Below are 13,871 nucleotides of genomic sequence, written 5' to 3'. Positions count from 1 at the left end.
TCCCCCTTTGACACTGAAGGAGTAGACTGGTATAAAGGTAATATATACGGGGTAAGAAGGGAAAAAAGAAAGAAAGACAAAAAGAAAGAAAGGAAGGAAGGGAGAACCATTGAAATCATCCTTTTAGCTCTATCATTTTTCACTCTTTATTTTTTGTGTGCTTCATTTGGATTTGTTTGTTTGTCTAAATAACTGGGTTAGCTGTTTCATTTATCTATGACATTCTTACCTGTTCCCTGCCACTCCGTGGATTCAAGTGAAATTCAAGATTCTAGTGTATCCCCTAGCCCAGCCCAAGCACATAGATCCTTTTGTTCCATACTAGAAGTCATTGGCTTCATGCCAGCTCTCTTCCCAAAGTTCCCAGATCTCTCCATGATTTGGTTATTTAGCGTTTTCCATTCTCCTCAAGGACTGAGTTGCCATTATTGTTTATTTCCCTTCATGTGTTTGGTTCATTTCAGAGTGGACGAAAAGATAGAGGTACCTTTTATCTACTATGTCATTCAAAATCTAATGTACTAATTATATCACATTTGATTTGGGCAAACTATATTGTTAGCTGCTAATTTTTAACAAGTTTGTGCAATTTGTGGGAACAGCTACTTGCCCATATCACTTGCTCAGACCATTCCTCAGAACCATCATCCAAAATCTTTATTATTTTTGACAAACTAAATTTCACTACCATTCTACCATTAGAAATAGCAAATAGAAAAATCCCAGTCTGATGAATTAATAATTTAAAATAATGCTTTTCTCTCCACAGAGCATTTCATGAGTGATGAGTTCCATACACCTGGTGGCTCAGTGTTTCTGATGATTGGAGGTGAAAGTGCCACCAGCAAAACATGAATGTCAAGCAGCATCACCTGGAAAGCAGTGAGAAATGAGACTCCTCTGCTCTCTGTGGAACACAGATTTTATGGACAAAGCCAGCCAACCTCACACATTTATGAGTTGTTCATACACTTTTCTAAATAAAAGATACTCTTCATGTCCTTAAACTACAATATCATGTTCAGAATTTAGACTTGAAACGATATATACCTCGTCAGTCTCAAAATTCTCTCCTGTTAGGCTGAGAGGATTTGAAATTAATGAAATTTAAACTCTGAGAATGACCCACCACTCGGAGGCAGTAGTGCCCATTTTATTGAAAACAGTTTGTCATTGTTAAGTGAAATGTCAAATTTTGGCTTGCAGTGGCAACACAGGGGCAGGATAAGGAGACCTAGCTGCTCTTTAAGAGCTTATTCTTCCCACTTAGTATTGTTATTTTTTGTGTGGTAAAAAAGTGTGATTTTTTTTACCGACTTACAATTAATATATATGCAATCAGACAAAATGAATTATAAGATGCTTCTAAAAGTTTTAAGAATATCAAAAATTTGGTGCAAAGAGTTTTACTCTCATTTTCAAAGGAATATGCAATGCTTTTTACAACCCTGAGAATGCCATTAATGTCAGTGAAATGAGATTTTTATTACATGAGTTATAATTCTTGGTACTGTTTAACAGAGAAAAACTATTAATAACTTTAGGTTAATAGCGTAGGTCTCTTCTTAGCTTCAAAAAAAGTGATTTTGGGAATTCTAAGTTACTATTTTATGATGTGGTGACAGTCCAGTAATTCCATTAGCTCTACCTTTCTTCAGTAGAAACTGTGATTTGTGTGTGGGTGTTGTCAGAATTTTGTTATTCCACAATAAGTTTCAAGAATAGGTTTCCTATATTGTCACGAGACATTTTTCAAAAATGGAAGCACTTGTATTGACCAAATTCACAGCTTGTATTGATGAAGTCAGAAAGAGTGATTGACTAATACTCTCCATATAATTATACTCTCCATATAATTAATCTGTAGCCCATCAAAGGGATCCAATCACTTGTTTTGGGGTAGAGTTGCTCCTTACTTGCTGGGATAAATCTTATTAGCCCTATGTGTACTCCTCCCTTCCCCATTTGCTACAGAAAATCCTCTGTTAGCCAGGTCCCTTTCTCCCTACCGCCTGCTCTACCTTCTAATCACAAAGGAGGAGAAGTCCATGTTGGGCAGAATGGAGATTAGATTAAGCCACATAAAAAAAAGATTCTGACCAGAGGGAAAAAATGGTGCTTAAGTTGGTGCTAAGAAGAGAGAAAGGGTTTGGTGTATGAGAGTTTCCTCAACAGAATTAGGAAGCAGAAGAAGGGACTCAGCTGAGTTATGACCTTTAACCCTTTTGATGTGCTTTGAGGTGCACCTGGTAAGACTAGACTTCCCTTTCCATTGCTGTTGGTTGTTGGATGGTGCTTCTTTATTTTTTTTTAATTTTTTTAATTTAAAGATTTTATTTATTTGAGAGAGAGAAAGAATGAGCAGGGGAGATGCTGAGGGAGAGGGATAAGCATAGAGCCCAATACAGGGCTCAATCCCAGGATCCTGAGATCATGACCTGAGCTGAAGTCAAATGCTTAACTGACTGAGCCACCCAGGCACTCATCTTTTTCTTTAAACATGACCTTCTAGGGGATGCCTGGGTGGCTCAAAGGCTGACTGTCTGCCTTTAGCTCAAGGCATGATCCCAGAGTCCTGGGGTCAAGTCCCACATCAAGCTCCCTGCAGGGAGCCTGCTTCTCCCTCTGCCTGTGTCTCTGCCTCTCTCTGTGTGTCTCTCATGAATAAATAAATAAAAACTTAAAAAAAAATAAACGTGACCTCCTAGAGTGGACCCTAAGCACTGTGAAACACCCCTGTAATACCTTTATCCAAAGTATCTATCTAGAATGGAAATTTTAAGATGACAGTGATTAAGAAATCACTATTTCCTTTTGAAACAATAATTTTTAAAATAAATGTTTAAAGAGCAAAATGTTTAGCATGCATTATTTGTCCTGCACTATTTGTCATGCTGCTATGTCTATGATTATCATGTAATATGATAGGGATTCTTGCTGTATTGACACTTGCATAACATTTGTGAATCATATCAGCCTCTGTCTCTCAGTGGTATATTTTTTATTTTTATTTTTCTGGTTTTAACATTGGCATTTGGGGGGAAAGTATAGAAGATATAAAAAAAAAAAGAAAGAAATGTTACTCATAATCTGACCTCTTAGAGGTACTTGTTGCTAAACTCTTGCCTTATATTTGTTTATTCTTTTCTTATGGCTAAATATGTAGAACTTTTTTTCAAAACAAATTAACTGTATTTAAGGTTTTATATCCTATTTGTTTTTCTCTACTAACGTTGTTGAAGCTGGGAAATCTAGTTTTAATTCTATGAACCTAGCTAATTTTTTTTTCTAAGAGAAGAAAAGGAGACTGGATACTTGGGGCCAGCTAGCATTCTTTGTCACAGGCTTCTAGCAGTGAAATATAGAGACAAAAGTTCCTTTGCCTTCTAGAAGGCCCTGATATAGGTGGTCAGTGTGCTCCTCAGAAATGTTCTCTTACTTCATTCTCTCCAGTAGTGCACAAGACTGTCTGGCTCATCTAGCTTTTGCCAACATTTAGTACCATCATTGAAACAAATTGTTTGACAGTTTGATAGGAGAAAAAAAACAAGTCATCACTCTATTTGCATTTTCATCCTTATTAGTAGGACTAAGTTTTTTTTTCATGTATTCATTGGGCATGTGCATTCCTTCTTTGTGAAGTGCCATTTTATATGTCTTTAGCCCATTTATGATGTCTGCATTCAGTCATTTGGGATATTATGCTGCTTGAAATTAGTATCTCTAGCAAGGAGAGAGAGGGCATTTTGTGTATGTGTGCGTTAAGGATTAAAAACGACTTTAACACAAACAGCATCCTTCCTTAGGGTTGAAGAAAACCTTACTGAGAAACAACAAAATGGTAAAGTGTTATTTGGCTCCCTTATAACTTAGGAAATTCAAGTCTATATTGGCTTTATCAAGATGCAGCAGGCAAACCAAAAAGACTGGAAAACACCCTCCACATTATTAACCATGGATCTTCTAAATTCTCAGAAAAGTAGTGAAGCAATGCCAACTTATCTCATTCCAATAAGAGCTACCCTTCGAGTCAGGCCAATAGCGAATTGTCCAGTGTGGTCCGTGGGCCCAGTGCCCAAGGGAAGGCTGTTTTGTGATGGGTGGAGCTTCCATTAAGGGCCTAGGATGGGAAGGACATACACAAATGAGACTTGAGAAATGAAAGCTCCGCCTCCTTCTGGTGCTTGCATTTATGTGTCACTGTTAACCAGAAGATCCTTGTGCCGACTTTCATTCAAATGTTCCAAGGGGATATAAATCTCAGTGTGCTTTCAACATTTGCTCTTTGGCCAAAAGGTCAAGCATGTATTAAGTGACATGTCATTGTGTTCAAATGGTTGTCATAAGAAAGTGTGGTTGTGTTTTAATTGCAGAGACCTAAAAAAAAAAAATTAATTGTAGAGACCTAAGTACCTGCAGCCCCTGCTACCTCAGGAGCAGGCAAGCCTTGCCAACTTCCCAACCATTGTGGTGGTGAAAATGGGGTTCATCAAAAATAAGTGGGTCTCATTTTGTTGTTCCTAAGCAGGATCCGTCATAGTATGGTTGAGAATAAAATACACTGATCTGTTTGCTGTTGTGGGCAATAGTGCACCAATCCAAGCAAAAGTTGACTTTTCTGGGAAAGATACATTTAATATAGAAAAATATTTCTGTAAGTGGGTTGCTCATTCACAGGATATCCAATTTAAGCTGTGTCTACCCCAACGCACCATGTGATTCAACTCCATGAGAGATACCTAGGCTACACACAGTCGATAGTTGTTTATCCATTTCTAAAGGCAACTGGCTGAATTGGTTTTAAAATGGGTGATCTCAATTGTGACTTAGAATTTCCAAAGAAATGAAAGAAAAGCTTTTGGTTTTGATGGGCATAACTTTCTAATTTCAGAGTTGCTTTTAATTCTTCTCTCTTCAATAGCTTACAAGAATTAACTATTGATGGTAAATTATATAGAATTACTCTCTTGGGATTTGGGGCTGCATGTGACTAAACACCCATCATTCCCATTAAACTGAGAACGACATTACACTTCTTCTAATCAAATGAATACTTCTGAAGCAAATAATCTCAGATTACATTTTAGGCAGGATTTGCTATAGTATTAAAATGTTTCAATAGTGAACAAGTTTTGAATAGCAGAGTATTTTCAATTGCTGCAGTCTTACTACATGCTATTGACTTCTAAGCCTATAATGCCACCAAGCTGAATCTTTATTCTCCTGCCTCTTTTAGACAGCAGATCTGTGTCCTAGTTGATTAATAGATCAAGACTTGCAGAATAAGGATGCCTGGGTGACTCAGCGGTTGAGGTCGAGCATATGCCTTCGGCTCAGGGCATGATCCTGGAGTCCCAGAATCAAGTCCCACGTCGGGCTTTCTGGATGGAGACTACTTCTCCCTCTGTCTTTGTCTCTGCTTTTCTCTTTCTGTGTCTCTCATGAATAAATAAATAAAATATTCAAAAAAAAAAGACTTACAGAATATGGCTGCACTTCTCTACTCTATTATTGACTTTTTGTTCCATCCCGACCAAAGTCATTTAATTTTTCAGTTTCTACATCTCTATATAAAAAGGAGGTCCCAGGGCCCTTAGAAGAATTGCATTGTTCTGGTGTTCTGGTGCTTGAATTATCAAAACTAAATCATATTAAATGACTTTGTGTAGTTTCTTTTTTAAATCCTAGAATATCTTGAAGCCATTCAAAATTCTCTGCCTGCATGTAATAGGGAGCACCAAGAAATGGTGAGACTGGCTTCCAAGGTCATGGTGGAGAAATGGTGAGACAGGCTTCAAGGTCATGGTGGAAATGCTGGAAAGCCCAGAATCTGATTAAACTGATTAAAGTTTAATCAAGTTAAAGTTTTCAAGTAAGTTTTCAAGTGTGCCATAATACAGAGTCTCAGTCCTGAAAACTTGACATGGACTTGAATTTTCCACCATTACCAACATTTCCCTTAGCTAAGACTTATTGCTTTAAGGAAACTTGCCTAGGTGTAGCACTACCAAATAATTTTGATAGTTTATCACCATCATGTAAGGTCCCAGCCTTAATAGATACTTTTCAGGTTGGGGGGAGAGTAAAAGACCAGAGAAAGAGATGTTGGATTCCACAGTAGAAAGCTCAAAGAGGACAGGTGAGAGTAGGTGCAGAAGGGTACCTGAAAGTCCCCTAGAGAAGGAGCAGACACCAAGAGGGAAGGGAATAACACTGGTCACCAGCCCACACAGTATTTCTCTTACATTAACCGTGAGGACTTTGGGCTGTTGGAACTATGATGTGGTTCTAGGGGTCTCTCCAGGGCTGAGCACAAGTATCTTTTCCACTGGAGGTGGTTTTTCCTCTTACACATGAAAGTCTTGTGGTTGGTGGATTGCTTTGAGTATGGCTTTATTTTTAAAATTTATTTTTAAAAGATTTTACTTATTTATTTGAAAGAGAGAGAGAGAGTACAGAGGGAGAGGGAGAACCAGACTCCCCGCTGAGCAGAGAGCCTGGCATGGGGCTCAATCCTAGGACTCGAGATTATGATCTGAAGCGAAGGCAGAAGGTGCCACTGAGCCACCTAGGCACCCCTGGAGTGAGGTTTTAAATGAGAGTAAAAAAGCTTTTCCTCAGAAAATAAGAGAATTCTATTGAAGAGAAGAATGTAGAAGAAGAAAATAAGATATAATCACAGGATAGAAAGTAATGATTCTCAATGTTTCTTTGAAGAGTGATCACATGTCTGTCTTGAGAGCCAGGCCCTCAAAGGTTACATGTGGTTGTATACTTTAACAGGTTGTAGGGTTAAGAAAAAAGAGGAGGGCCTAAGAAGCAGTTTGTTATTTCAAATGCTAAAGAAAGTCAGGGGCACTTCCAAAACTGTCTGAAGATCTACTTTGGAAAATGAGGATTTTCCTAGCAAGGGAGTGGCCTGAGACATAGAAACCTTGTGTTCAAACTTTGTCAACTGTTACACACAGTTTTGTCCCTCCCTTAGCTTCCCAAGGATTAATTTTCATAATCAAATTCACTGGTGTGGAGGGGAAGGAAGTAGAGTCAAGAGAGGTCATCCCCTTAAATATTGCTTTCTAGGTGGCAAAGGTCACCTGACAGTTAACCAAGGGCCAATTCAAAGGTTCTAGATCTTGACAGAAAAGTGGGAAGTGAATTACTGGGCTTTTTGAGGCTCATGAAGTAACCTGGCGGTTGTGACCAACTGTATCATACAAGTTAAGGGTAACTCAAAAACTCACAAAGTTTGGGTAAGAAAGTCTATGGGGGCAGGGGGCAGGAAACCCCAGTTTAGAAGATCATTTCAAGGCACCTCACAGCTGTTCTAATCAATCACTCTGGCACCTAACACAACAGAATCATGATGGACAGCCTTTTCTTTTAATCAGATGAAGTTCCTTGTTATTTGGTTTAAAATTTTTATGAACTTTAAAAGAATTTCATGACCAATTAAAATTCCCTAGGTGGAAGCAATTTATAACTTAAGTTGGTATTTAAACCACAGTTTCTAGTTACTTTTTTTGGAATTCTTTAACACTTGACTTGATGTATTGGAAACCAGGGTCCTATGGAGCCTATTAGAGGCTCATTCCACTGTGATTCAGAGCATGAGAGATGCTCTGGTTTGTGCCACAAAAGAGCTCCTAGCTCCATTAACTGTAAATTCACTGGTGAAAATCTAGCACCTCTAATGAGAAGTTACCTTAAAATACACAGCCTGTCAATGGTGAATCAGTCAGCAGCAGCGGAGAAACATACCGGGAGAACACGGCACATAGGGATTAAGACTTTTGGTAGAAGCTACAAGTCTTTCAGGCACAGGGGCACCAACCTGAGTCCTGAGGGTTGTTCTCTGATGGTCATAACCACCCCTCAGCCCCCTGGTCTCTTCTGTCCCACCCCATGGCTAATGACCCATGGAATCCTAGAAGTCAGACCTGGCCAGGATCTGAATGACCTAGTTCAGAACTAAGGAAACTGAGGCCCAGAGATGTTCGACTATAAGATTTCAATATGGCCAATTGGAAGTAAGAATGTAATCGAAGGCCAACGGGCTGTTTGTTCCACTGTGTGAAAGACATGACACTAAGGTCACAGCTAGGTCATGTTCACAACCAAAACTGCATTTGGTATGGCAAATCCACAATGAATGGACTCACCCATAGTAGTCAACACAGCTTCTAAAAGGTACTCTATCCACTTTCTAGGAATAAATGATCTGGGGAAGTCTGGAATCTCCTAGTGTGAAGGATATATGGACCTTGGGTCAGATTCCAGCTCAGGTCACGGAATGATCATGTGGCTCAAACTTGGAAACTTGAAAGCCCAGATGGTCCTGGTCCATTCCATTATTCTGCCCTTGGAGCTAGGGTCTCAACCTGACCACCTGGGTCAGGAGGATTCGGGAGTCTGCAGGATTGTGAGGTGGTGCCTGGGCAGGGAGGCAAATGGGGCCATGGCAGCTGTGTCCCTAATGTGAGCAGTCACATGGAGGGAGGCTCAAGACTGCAGCAGGTGGGGCTTGCCTTGTAGGTAGCTCACACCAGCACAGCTGCCTGGACTAGCCTGGAGCTACCTGGCCAGGTCTCCCAGGTAATCCCTACTGTGGACTGATGCACTAGAAGAGAATAAACAGGAATATGAAGCAGATGAAAGCAAGCTTTGTGAAATGTACCTATTAATACGTGAACATCAGAATTCCTGATACTTGACATGCCATGAATTAATTTCCTTGACTGAGGGCGGTCATTATTAATAAATTAGAATCTCAGGTTTTTGCCTCCTAGAGCCAGTGTTTCACTTATGTTGGGATAAATGGAATGGCAAGCCACATAGGAGAAGGAAGCCTCTGTGGATGCATTCATAAAGAAAGCCAGTTTGGAAAAGAAATCCAAAACAGGGTTGTTTTAAGTCTAATACCACCATGGTGTATCCTGAGGAAAACCAGTTCTGGGCAACAGGCCTGTATGAGCAAAGCTGTTCAAGAGAAATGACATAGACTTGAGAAGATTGGTTTTAAAGATTCTTAGTCCTTCATTCTAACATTTTTTGGGGTTTCATTTTGGTAAAAGCTGTTTTTCCACAGCATTCAGAGGTTTGCTAAAAAATGTCATTTTATTTTTCATTCAAAGGGTTAGGCCTCTTGAACTCTAATGTCTGGTATCCACAGCTTGAAGGTATCCTGACATAGAACGATTTAGCTTTATAGTCCAAAGAAACATTTGGAAATGAACTATGCCTCACCAGGAGCTGAAGCAATGTTCTATTATTTAAAAAATAGATTTTTCTACCAAACTGTTATAGAAAGAAATTGTAACTACAGTGATTATCTGATTATCAGACCCCAAGTTTTGGACAAAAGACTTTGTTACTTTGGAAAATGTTTTATATCCCCAAAGTATCTGCCATATTAATTAGAAGGTTTACATTTGGGACAGAAGTGCGCTTCTTTCCTTTTATAAACATTTACTGCACAATACAAAGGGATTAATAGAGAGTCAATCCTTGAAATTAAAAATAAAATCTGAAAAAAAATTCGAATTCTGTCTTTGGTTTCACATCTGTGTATTACTCCCACTACCATTACCATGGATATTTATCTAGTACCTTTGACATAGATGACCTTGCTCAATCTTCTTTACTCTGTACATCGGGTATTGTATTAGTTTACTGGAGCTGCCATAACGAAATAGCTCAGGATGGGTGCTTTAAGTGACAGAAATGGATTTTCTCACCATTCTGGAAGCTGGAAGTCTGGAAGCTGGAAGTCCTAGTCAAGGTGCAGCAGGTTTGGCTCCCTCTGAGGGCCTCTCTCCTTGGCTGCACTCTTGTGGCTTTGTCTTCACATGCTGCTCCTTCTTGCAGGAGCACCCTGATATCTCTTCTAATAAGGGCACCAGTCAGAGTGGATTGGGGTTCCATTCTAACAGCCTTATTTTAATTTAATCACCCCTTCAGATGTCCTCTCTAGATACAGTAACATGTCGAGGTACTAGGAGTCGAGATTTCAATATCGGAATTTTGGGGGTGCGAACAATTCAGCCCTAACAGATATCATCTCCACTTTACAGATGAGGGAACTGAGGCCCAGAGAAACTAGTCACCAGATTCTTACCACACCGATCCTACCTAAATATCTAAGAAGTGTAGAAATTTGCGACCGTGAAAAATGATGTTAGACTCAGTCTCCTATGTCAAATCACATAGAATCTATTTTAAACCAATACTAGAATTTAGCTACAACCCTACCGACCCTATTTATTGAGTTTATAGATTTTTTTAATTATTTAGGATAAAAGAATATGAGACTTTAACTCACCAAAGATAACTTATTTTCAAACTATAGAATTCCTTGGAGACATAAAATAAAGCATTTAAGTTATTAGAATTTCAGATATCATACATTCTAAGATTCTAAGATTCAGTTGGCTTTTATATATATATATATATATATTTCTTGTTTCTTTTTTCCATGCTTATGAAGCCATCGTGATTCTTGTTCTGCCACTTACTAGTCATGTAATCTGGGGAAAGTTCTTTAATAGTGTGGTGTGTCAGCTTCTTCATTCATAGAACAGTGATTTCTTCAGTTGAAGGTTATTATGAAAAGCAAATGAGTTAATATATGCATAATGCTTAGAGTTGCTCCTGGTATGCAGAGTAAATACATAATAAGTGTGAACAAATATTATTATAATATCTATGCACATATATCACATATCCAGTTTTGTTTACGAAAGCAGGATCAGTACGCTCTACCAGTATCAATCAGTGCCTTGTTTTCCAGTCTTCTTTGTCCTGCTCGGTGATACTGTAGCTCCCCTCTAACAATATCTCCTTTGCTAGGTGGCATGTAGAGGAAGGGATTTCTCTTTCACTGAAAAGCATAGCAAAAACAAAATAATCCAGTTAAAAAATGGGCAGCAGAAGACATGAACAGACATTTCTCCAAAAAAGACATACAGATGGCCAACAGACACATGAAAAGATGCTCACCACCACTCAGCATCAGGGACGTGCAAATCAAAACCACAGTGAGATATCACCTCACACCTGTCAGAATGACTAAAATTAACAAGACAGGAAACAACAGGTGTTGGTGAAGAACCCTCTTGCACTGTTGGTGGGAATGCAAACTGGTGCAGCCACTCTGGAGAGCAATATGGAGGTTCCTCAGAAACTTAAAAATAGAACCACTCTATGATTTAGCAATTACACTACTAGGTATTTACCCAAACAATACAAAAATACTATTTTGAAGGGACACACGCACCCCGGTGTTTGTAGCAGCATCGTCAACAATAGTCAAATTATGGAAATAGCCCAAATATCCATTGACTGATGAACGGATAAAGAAGAGGTAGAGTATTACTCAGTGAAAAAGGGAATAAAATCTGGCCATTTGCAACAATGTGGATGGAGCCAGAGTGTATTAAGCTACACGAAATAAATCAGTCAGAGAAAGACAAATACCATATGATGTCATTCATATATAGTATTTAAGAAACAAAACAAATGAACATAGTGGGAGAAAAAAGAGAGGCAAGCCAAGACACAAACTCTTAACTCTAGAGAACAAACCGATGGTTACTAAAGGGGAGATGGTTGGGGACGTGGGCTGAACAGGTGATGGGCTCACTTAATTCTATACCTGAAACTAATATTACGCTCTATGTTAACTAACTGGAATTTATTATTTTTTATTTTTTTATTTTTTAACTAACTGGAATTTAAATAAAAACTTGGGGGTAAAGAAAAGCACAGCTGCCAGGGGCTTGCAGAAGACCCACTGGTGCTTCCTCTCCAGAGAATTTAGAGGGTACAGCAGTGGACAAGCCCCCACTGGTCAGCCTCCACTTGCTGACTGCAGACGAGCTCTGGCCTATGACTCCCCAGTGAACTTCTCTGCCACCAGCGGGAAGAGCCACCTCTTCTTCAGCCAGCTCTGACTCCCCATTGTGGTGTGGTGGTGAGGAGAGGAGTCTCACATTTGTTCCCTCCTTGGCACTAATAAATGCATTTTTTATGAACTTATCATAGTTTCTTATTTTGCTGTAACAAATTAGCACAAACTTAGTGACTGGCTACAACGCCAATTTAATTTCTTACAGCTGTGGAGATGAGATGACCAAAATTAGCATCCGTGGGCTGAAACCACCATGTCAATGGGGCTGCCCCTTTGTGCTTGCTTTGTCCAGTGTCCTCTGGTCATCCCGTTCCTTAGGGCCCTTCTGCTCTTCCAATCCAGCAATGCCAGGTGGCCTCCCTCTCACGCTGCCATCTCTTGGCTTCTGTCTGGCCGGCCTCTTTGTTTCACTTGGAAGGACTGCTGTGATTACCTTGGGCCCACCTGGATAATCCAGGATCCTCTCCTCATGTCAGCTCAACTGATGAGCTACTTCCCTCTCCTTTGCCGGCGACCTGAACACGCTGTGTTTTCTGGGGGGTTGGTTAGAACATGGGCGTCTTTGGAAGCCCATTACCCTGCTACCACAGCTTTTCAGTTTACTTCATCTGTCTTATTCCCTTTGTGGCTGCCATTTCCCCTTCGCAGTCTCCTTGGAGCTGTAGTCCTCAGCTGGTTTCCAATCCTGGCTAAGTCTACACATCTAGGCGGACACTGCTTTTATGGAGATTGATATTTCATTATTTAAGTGGACTGTGCTGCCAGTTTTCTAGAAATTAAGCATATATTAGACAGACATGCCAACTAAAGATGTTTTTTTTTTTTTTTTTTTGACACAAGAAGAGCCCATGATATGTTTTTAAATGGGAAACACAGATTTCAGGGCAGTTAAAAACATAACCGAAAAAAGTGAAATTATGTATTACTTCAAGTTTAGAAACAGGGACCTTGAGACTCCTGGGTGGCTCAGTGGTTGAGCGTCTGCCTTCAACTCAGGGCATGATCCTGTGGGTCCTGGGATCGAGTCCCACATGGAGCTCCCCGCTTCTCCCTCTGCCTATGTCTCTTGCCTCTCTCTCTCTCTCTGTCTCTCATGAATAAATTTTTTTAAATCTTTTAAAAATGGAAGAAAGAGACAGGGACCTTGCCTCACACCTCTGTACTATTTGTTAAATGTCTACCTCCAGCTGAACCAGAATATTGACTTTTTTTTTTTTTTTTACTGTTATAGCACAAATATATTCCATTATAGTTCTACAGGAACAGCTGCCTGAGCAAGCTGAAATAGCTCAGTTGGGAGAGCGTTAGACTGAAGATCTAAAGGTCCCTGGTTCAATCCCGGGTTTCAGCAGTGTTTTTGATGTTTATGCTAAATGTACCTTTTGGCAGACTTAACCATCATTTAAGCTGTTAGGGGAATATTAGGTTCTCATGCAGATCTCTGGGGCGCATCACTGGCTTTTCAGGGAGGGGTGGTGTCAGTTGTCTTGGGAGGGAGGCCTTTTTATATAAACCCACTAGCTCCGTTGTACTTCCTGACTGTAATAATAATAGCAGACTTATCTAGAATACTTGCTAAGTGTCAAGCTTTCTTCTAAGCTCTATGTATTAACTTACTTAAAATGGCCACTAAGGGGCATCTGGGTGGCTCAGTCGGTTGAGCCTCTGATCCTTGGTTTTGGCTCAGGTCATGGTCTCAGGATTATGAGGTCGAGCCTCATGTCAGGCTCTGTGCTGGAGTGTGGAGCCTGCTTAAGATTCACTCTCTTCCTCTGCCGCAGTCCCGACTCTCTCTTAAAAACAAATGGCCACTAAAATTCTCAGTAATTACTTATTAAATAAACAAAGCTTGTGCCTGAGTTCTGGAATGGGGTAGGTATACAGTCAATGGTTTTTACTTTGACCATCATTATTATTTCTATTGGCTAGGAACTTCCAAAACTATAGCTATGAGATATAAGTTATT

At 39.8% G+C, this 13,871-nt stretch overlaps 1 non-coding gene across 1 annotated transcript; it reads left to right on the top strand.

The window, feature by feature from the left end:
- Nucleotides 1-13,183: 13,183 nt before the first annotated feature.
- TRNAF-GAA (transfer RNA phenylalanine (anticodon GAA)) lies at nucleotides 13,184-13,256 on the top strand. Its single transcript has one exon. It is a non-coding gene; the product is annotated as a tRNA-Phe (tRNA).
- The last annotated feature ends 615 nt before the right edge of the window (nucleotides 13,257-13,871 follow it).

The sequence above is a fragment of the Canis lupus genome, chromosome 25 (assembly GCF_003254725.2).
Source record: "Canis lupus dingo isolate Sandy chromosome 25, ASM325472v2, whole genome shotgun sequence".
In the NCBI taxonomy this organism is placed as follows: Eukaryota; Metazoa; Chordata; class Mammalia; order Carnivora; family Canidae; genus Canis; species Canis lupus.
The sequence above is the reverse complement of the archived record's forward strand: the minus strand, read 5'-3'. Positions and strand labels throughout refer to the sequence as shown.